The sequence below is a fragment of the Mercenaria mercenaria genome, chromosome 11, assembly GCF_021730395.1.
Source record: "Mercenaria mercenaria strain notata chromosome 11, MADL_Memer_1, whole genome shotgun sequence".
Lineage (NCBI taxonomy): Eukaryota > Metazoa > Mollusca > Bivalvia > Venerida > Veneridae > Mercenaria > Mercenaria mercenaria.
In genome coordinates, this window is record NC_069371.1 from 16,057,351 (window position 1) to 16,063,350 (window position 6,000).

Sequence of the window (6,000 nt, forward strand, 5' to 3'; positions counted from 1 at the left end):
CGTAAGAATAGTGAAACAGCCCGCAGGTGGCTATTCCTACGGCCCTAAAGACAGTTTTGTATGTCCATCTTGAATTGCATTGTACTGAATTAATCCCAATGGTATATTTTCGAACAAATTGTTTACTTTTCAGTATCACATTGAGAGAACAGGAAGTGATTTTGAATATAGGAAAAGGCTAATTTATGTCTATGTATAATAATTATTGTTGTCATCGAATGATATATATGTATAGATATATGCAACAAATCAATGAATTCAATGAATGTAATGATAACAGTGTGAGTAATAATATTCTAAGTTTATATCATGTTTTGAACATCATGTTACACGTTGTATGTTCCCTTCTAGGTGATAAGACCTCCCCGAGGTATGGCCTGGATGTAGTTTAATACAGCTATTCAACTGGATAGAGTTGAAAGCTGTTATTTAACTATAATAAAATGTGCTTTCTGTAACTAGAGTGGGCAGACCAATGCTCGGCATATATCACGTTTCTCTGGGAATTTCTTAATATATATTTAAAATATCAGCTCTTGTGAGTTCCTTTTCATTTGTTTACATCACACGTAATTTTATCCAAGTGAGGTTTATTTCCGGTATGGTCACGTGGTCACAGTAAAGCAGACGATGCAAGGCTAAAAGCCGTTCAGTTTTGTGTTCTACTCTCATTAAAACAGATTTTCTGGTAAAACATGTATTAAAAGTAGATTGCAGGCGGAATTATGGAGAAAAAAGCATTTTTCTTTTTAATTATTTTATTTTTTTATACTTAAATAAACTATAAACCCTTATCATGGTATTTTATATGGACCAATTGTACTGCACTTTCCTGTAGCTTATGCTGTTCAAGTAATTGATATACTATGTGGACTAATGACACTTTTGAAAAGATTTCCAAAAATAATGGAAATAAATCATCAAATAGCATAAGTTACTGATTTCTTGAAGTTAGACTCACAGAATTGTGATAAATTATCTTCAAATGAATTCCTTCAGATAATAATATATTATTTATTGTTGTATAAAATGTGTTTATTCAATTTATATATGCAGAATAGAGAGTGGGGTAATTTACGTACATGTTTATGTACTTAAAATAATCGGTTAATCAATACAACCTATGTCTTGTGTTAGATATTTCTTATACTTCACTTTAATGCATAAATAGTTCAAAATTACAACCTGCAGATTAATATGCCGTACGCCGAGCGTTGGTATACTTCCGCATGAACCGCGCAGGGTTTACTGGTACTATTTTTAGCTCCCGTCTATTATACCGTTCATCTGTAATGTCGCGGTATTTGACATTCAACGTAACCACATTAAACAAGAAACAACACAACAGTGTATTTCTTGCCTTTACCGCAATATTTCATGTCATATGTATCAATAACTGTGTGAAAATGAATAAGATATCATTCAAGAAACATCCATGTGTACTTCGAACAACAACAGTCAGTCATTGTTATCGTGTGACGTCACATCACTAATGTCGCGGTATAGGTCAACAATTGTGTCAATCAAACTATCATAGGTTAAAAAACACTAAATATGATTCAAACATTGAAACGCTATCCAAGTCAGACTAACTGGAACACTCAAAAGTCATTAAACGCCAATTTAAACGTTTTATATAAATCTGTTTACACTGGCACTATCGAAAATATTCTCCTCTGGGCAGCAGACACACCAGATATCTTGCAATTAAATCACAAGGTCGCGGGCCTAGTCATAATTTAGCGGAGCCTAAGAATCGTAATATTACTTAATATTTTCTATTTGATAGTTATCTAACATGTTAAAATTCACTGCTCAGTATCATGGGTGTATTTTGAGGAGATGGTCAGGGGCCCCCATCCCTTCCTCCCCCTTAAAATCCATCGAGTTAAGACGTTTTGATGTATCGCCTGATACCGATATTTCATTCATTTTTGTGTAGCTGGGGGATGTTATGTAAAATTTTGTGTCCTCTAACCTATAGGCGGGACTTAATTTGCATAATTAATGAGGACAAATGCCGATCAGCTGGTGGACGAACTTATAACATTGCAAATATTTGCTTAATTCATAGATTTTTGCAATATATATGTGAAAAATACGATTTTAATAAATATTGACAGATATTTAGCAATGTAACTGCAGGTAGGAACATTTTTCGCCAGCATGAGTAAAATAGGTCACGAACTTCCGCGGTAAACACCACGTAGGTTGTGCAACTCAAATTCATAACTTTATCATGACATCACAGTACATTAGGGGTTCTAACTGACCAATCAGAGAGCTGCATTTTCGAGTACCTGCCAGTTTCCACTTGGGTATAACCAAGTATATTTACAATAAACATATAGTGACTTTAGCAATAAATATCACACTATTTTAGCTATCAAATCAAGATTTCTCATTGCACATGCCCCAGATAATGCTACAAACAACAAAACTTTGAAGTTTCATTGAAATATTATATCGATTTAATACCTTTATATTAGATTAAAGTTGGAGATTTTACACAGGGAGTCTATGATAAAGTCCGAGTAAAATGTTATCATTACCCAAGTGAAATAAGTATCATTCCGCAATGTTTTGGACATGTTAAAATTATGAATACCGCGAAATTAGTGATGAAGCGAGATTAGTGATGTTGAGTATACGTCACGGTCTGACTAGAAATATGTAAACAATATGGTTGAATACTCACAGATTGTTCTACAAACTGACGATAAAAAAGTACGGTAAGTTAATGTAAAATCAGTTTTTAGATTTAAAATATGTAGTTTTTACGCCGAGCATTGGTCTAGCTGCCCACTCTAATACACTCTATGTGATGACAACAATATTGCCCATTTGACATATGAATTAGCCTTTTCCTATATTCAAAATCACTTCAGATGAAAGTTTGTGGTCTGAATCAGCCAAAATATATGGACATTATCTACTTTTGTTCAAAGTATGTGGTCCGAATCAGCCAAAATATTTGGTCCGAATCAGCCATGGTCCTAGCTTAAGATCTTCAGCCCTCTCGGTTTATATACTGGATTTGGACGGGAGGGCTGAAGTCTACTTCATAGGGAAATCATACCAATAATCGTGCCAGAAATCTTACACGCTCGCGTTTGTACATTTTAAAAGAAATCGGCAGCAGCACTTTCTGATCAGTTAATATACAGTAAAATCTACCATTGTGCCAAATTTTATGCATTAAAACCCATAATTGATGGCAGAACTACCTGACAATTTCTAACTGGTCTGAAACGTTTACTCTACGCCGCCATCTTGCTCCTTTGAAATACGAGACTGAACTTTCACCCGAGCGAACCGCTAAGAGAGCACTTACATGTGCCGCTTCGCGTTTGAAGTTGCATCAGCATCCCTGTGGCAAAAAAACTTGGGAAAATGGTTATTTTTTATTGAAATTGACTTGAATTATTACTTTCATTGATAAATCCTTAAGAAAACTTGTATGCATAAATCATTTCTTTTGTTTACAAGGTGCTGTACATGTATATTTTTAGCGGCTCGCGCGGTTACGTCATGCGAGAATCTCGTTGTAGCTATTCAATAATGGCAGCGTTCGACACTAACTTTTTTGCCAGGTATCCCAAAGGAATACCTGCTGGGAAATTTAGGAATCCCTGCTGAAAATTAGGAGTCCCTGATAACAAAATGTGGTAAGAACATGAAAAAACTAAAATCTAACAAACACAACTGTTTACAGTACTACATGTAATTTATTTCCACTTTATTTCCATTTTACATCAATGACAACAATAGCTTGTATGACTTTTGCAGTAAAAGAATAATGTCATTTCTGTCCAGGTCCTCTTCCCCCTCATCTTCACTACCATCGCACTCCTCTGCTATTTGTTGTAGTTCGTCTAAATGTATGCCGCCTAGTTCATTCCCCCTTATAACCCCCTTATTTGTAATCATTTTTTTGACAATTCCGAAGTCTCCCTTAAATAAAAAAAAAATAAAAATGTTCCGACCTACCTACCCTAATTTTTTGAGCATGTTACCAGATACAAAGATTTTTTAGGCCTTATTAACGCAACTCCCACAGACTTTATCTAAAACTAGTACTTTGGTCATAACAGATTTTCTTAAACATTTCATATTTTAGTTGTTTTATTTTGCACATTGCCTAAAAGTGGGTGGGGTTTAGTGTTTGCATGCTTTTATTATTAGCAAATTTTTCTAAATAAGAGCTGCTTTGGCAACAGTGATCATATTTTTCGTAAATGCAGACGTTTTATTGGCTTTTTATTTTAGTTTGTACTAGAAAAATCTTGTAAGAAATGATAAAAATGTTCGAAAATGTCGGTCCAGAAAACGAGTGACAAATACGAAAAACAAAAGTAACAGTTAAAGTTCTTGAAAAGAGAACTGTTTTAACTTTATTTTCTCATTATACCACGTATAATTTCTGCTTATTTAATTGTTTTGCCCAAACAAAGCCTCGGCAACGATAATAAATTTGTTATAGACCGTAACGGCCGACTGGCTCATGTAATCGTATCGAGCACACAAAATGATGGTACAAACACGATAATCTAAGGCTGCATTGTTTATCAATTAATTTGTAAACATTGATCATGACAAGGCATATTGTACTAAATACAAACCTCGAGATAAGCAAGTGTCATTTGGCGCGTGGCGTGACTGACATCTGTCGGTAGCTTATTAACATACGACGCTCCGCCTACTGCCATATTTCCGCTTGTACCGGCGAACAATATTGAAATTCACTGGGATTTTGATTGACAGGAGGCAGAACTATCGAACTTGGAACGCATCTAAGTAAATTTCCGCGAGTCAAGCCGACGCACGTGCCGTAATTTATGCGGGTAAAATACGAGTTTTTCTCGATTTTCGCGGGTCAAAACCCGGGACCTCGGGTCAACTGAACGCCCTGGAAGCCTTAGCAAAAGACCGATGTTTGAGCGAACAAGGCTGGGGAATTTCATTTTTTTAGAATCATATTTTATCTGAAAATCAAGAGTCCCGACGGAACACCGAAATTGTGAACTTTAGGATCCCTTGCAGATTTTTGGTGTCCTCGGGATCCCGGGACACCGTTAGTGTCGAACGCTGAATGGCCTCAGAAATGATGCTGATCTAACAGTGACTTGTAAAAATCGGCGATTTTATTGTAAGATTTGCTTGCAGAATTTGATAAATGGTGTTAACTGATGTAGAAGTGATTACTTTATCAAGATACCCATACGTCTTCGTTCAGAATTTCAGCTGACAACGTTTGCGACGAAAAGTTGGACAACTTTTTATTCTGGTATGGTTTCATAGTAGGCCTGGTCCAAAACTCTAAAGCCGCAACTATGAAAAAAACAAAATATAAAAAAGCGGCATTTAGAGTTTTGGAAGCCAGGACTACCATGGTCCGAATCAGCCACGGTCCGAATCAGCCTGTTTCCGACCCGTGCCTGTGATATTTCGCACCAAAGAGCACGCATTAAACAGAAAGCTTACATATATTTCAATAATCCATTTATAGCTGATATTAAGCAAATTACATCTATTTTATCTTTTCTTTCATACCTTTTTCGGACTCCCCTTTTTTTCCCAAATGCAGCAGCTTCGGATTGCTTCCCCAACTCTACTAAGCCTGGTTCCCGGCGAGATTGTAGGGTGAGCACCACTAAATCTAACCGTTCTTTTTTCTAGTCGAAAGCACCGGATAACACCTAAACACCGGAAAGCACTCAAATTTCTTAATATGAAATTAGGTGTTACCTAAAAGGCAGAGTTCCCTTGAAAAATCACCAGTGTCCCATAAAAAATTAAAGGAGTGGTGTTATTGCAGTAACTGCAAATATCTGAAATTATGGATCCGTTTTAGGAAGATTATGTTCTGTTAGATCTATTTGTACTAATGATAAATCATGATTTCTGAATGCAATATACGTTTGTTATGTCTTAGACTGCATTAAGATTAAATATCGACATGATATTCTAAACAAAAGAAAGTTCGGTATAGATTTACGT

General features: G+C 35.7%; 1 protein-coding gene across 1 annotated transcript in view; it reads right to left on the reverse strand.

The window, feature by feature from the left end:
* LOC123532763 (uncharacterized) overlaps positions 1-5,629 on the reverse strand; it is a 54,686-nt gene extending 49,057 nt beyond the window's left edge. The window contains exon 1 of the mRNA XM_045314327.2: positions 5,554-5,629. The gene's annotated coding sequence lies outside the window, so the exon portion shown is untranslated. The remainder of the gene's footprint in view (positions 1-5,553) is intronic.
* Between the last annotated feature and the right edge of the window lie 371 nt (positions 5,630-6,000).